This window comes from Gekko japonicus, unplaced genomic scaffold (assembly GCF_001447785.1).
Source record: "Gekko japonicus isolate JY-2015 unplaced genomic scaffold, Gekko_japonicus_V1.1 scaffold2458, whole genome shotgun sequence".
NCBI lineage: Eukaryota > Metazoa > Chordata > Lepidosauria > Squamata > Gekkonidae > Gekko > Gekko japonicus.
Genome location: NW_015166495.1, coordinates 152,003 through 153,536, shown reverse-complemented (window position 1 = coordinate 153,536; position 1,534 = coordinate 152,003).

Sequence of the window (1,534 nt, the reverse complement as noted above, 5' to 3'; positions counted from 1 at the left end):
AGGTCTGGGATTGGCTGAGGGGTCAATTTTCAATCTATTGATTAACTAAACCGTTGGTACCTGGGAGGGGGAAAGAGGTACGTGTGGAGGCAGCAGTAGCGCTGAGTCATCACTAGCCATGTGGATTCTCCATGTGGAATGTAAATCCATTTAAACCTGGCAGAAGGGGAATTCTGAAATAATCCTCTCATGTGTAGACTGAGTGTCTGGGCTAACTAATGAGTTTTCTGTGTTTGCTGTAAACCTTGTGTTTGCACACACACGATAAACCGGAGACACCGGGACACCTCTGGAACGATGTTGGTTCAGCAGATTATTATCACTTGTTTTGTTCCTGAGATGGAATTTCCTGCCATATGGACATTTGGTTATCAATGGAATTGTCAGCTTCATCAGCACTACAATGGAGAAGGCCAAGGGCCGAAGAATAGATTCTTCTGAATTATAGTACTGGAGAAGACTCTTGATATTCCCTTGGACTGCAAGGAGATCAAATCAGTCAATCCTAAAAGAAATCAACCCTGACTGTTCCCTGGAAGGCCAGATACTGAAGCTGAAGCTCAAATACTTTGGCCACCAAAGGAGAAGGGAGCACTCACTGGAGAAGACCCTGATGCTGAGAAAGATTGAAGGTCAAAGAAGAAGGGGATGGCAAAGGATGAGATGGTTAGACAGTGTTAGCAATGCAAAGAACGTGGAATTAAGCAAACTCTGGAGCATGACGGAAGACAGGAAGGCCTGGCGTGATGTGGTTCATGGGGTCATGAAGAGTCGGACTCGACTGTGCGACTGAACAACAACAACAAAAACAGGTGACAAAGATTTCAATAACACCAGCTGTCCGGTGAATTGTACTGGAACAAGCAACAAAATTTATCAGTGACACAAATTGGTGAGTAGTACTGATGAGAAGCCTAGGTCTACTCTTGTTTGTGTAAATTCTTCATCAGAGTATCACCTTCAGCGTGCCATATACACTATGTTATCAAAGCTGGAACCCATGCGAATCATGTATATCCAAGCCAATCACAATAATTTACGGAACTGTGAAGCTATCTTTCCATCTGTTATGGTTTTTCTGTTAGAGAAGAAGAAGAGAAGAAGAGATTGGATATATCCCCCACCCTTCACTTGGAGTCTCAGAGTGGCTTACAATCTCCTTTCCCTTCCTCTCCCCACAACAAACACCCTGTGAGGTAGATGGGGCCGAGAGAGCTCTTTCAAGAACTTCTTTTGAGAGAACAGCTCCAAGAGAAATTGTGACAGACTGTGGGGAATCAGACCCAGTTCACCCAGATTATTTTATTTATTTATTTATTTTTATTTATTTAGGTATTTTTATCCCGCCCTCCCTGCAAGCGGGCTCAGGGCGGCTGACAAGGGGGCAGAAGCCCATATATAAACCTAGTAAAACAGTAAAATCATAACTATAACAATAATAACAGTAATAACAATAATAAAGTGCTTTCAGTAGACAAGATGGTCTTGAGTGTTATGGTGGCCTCTTCCATTCAGCCCTTTTTGGGGTACCACT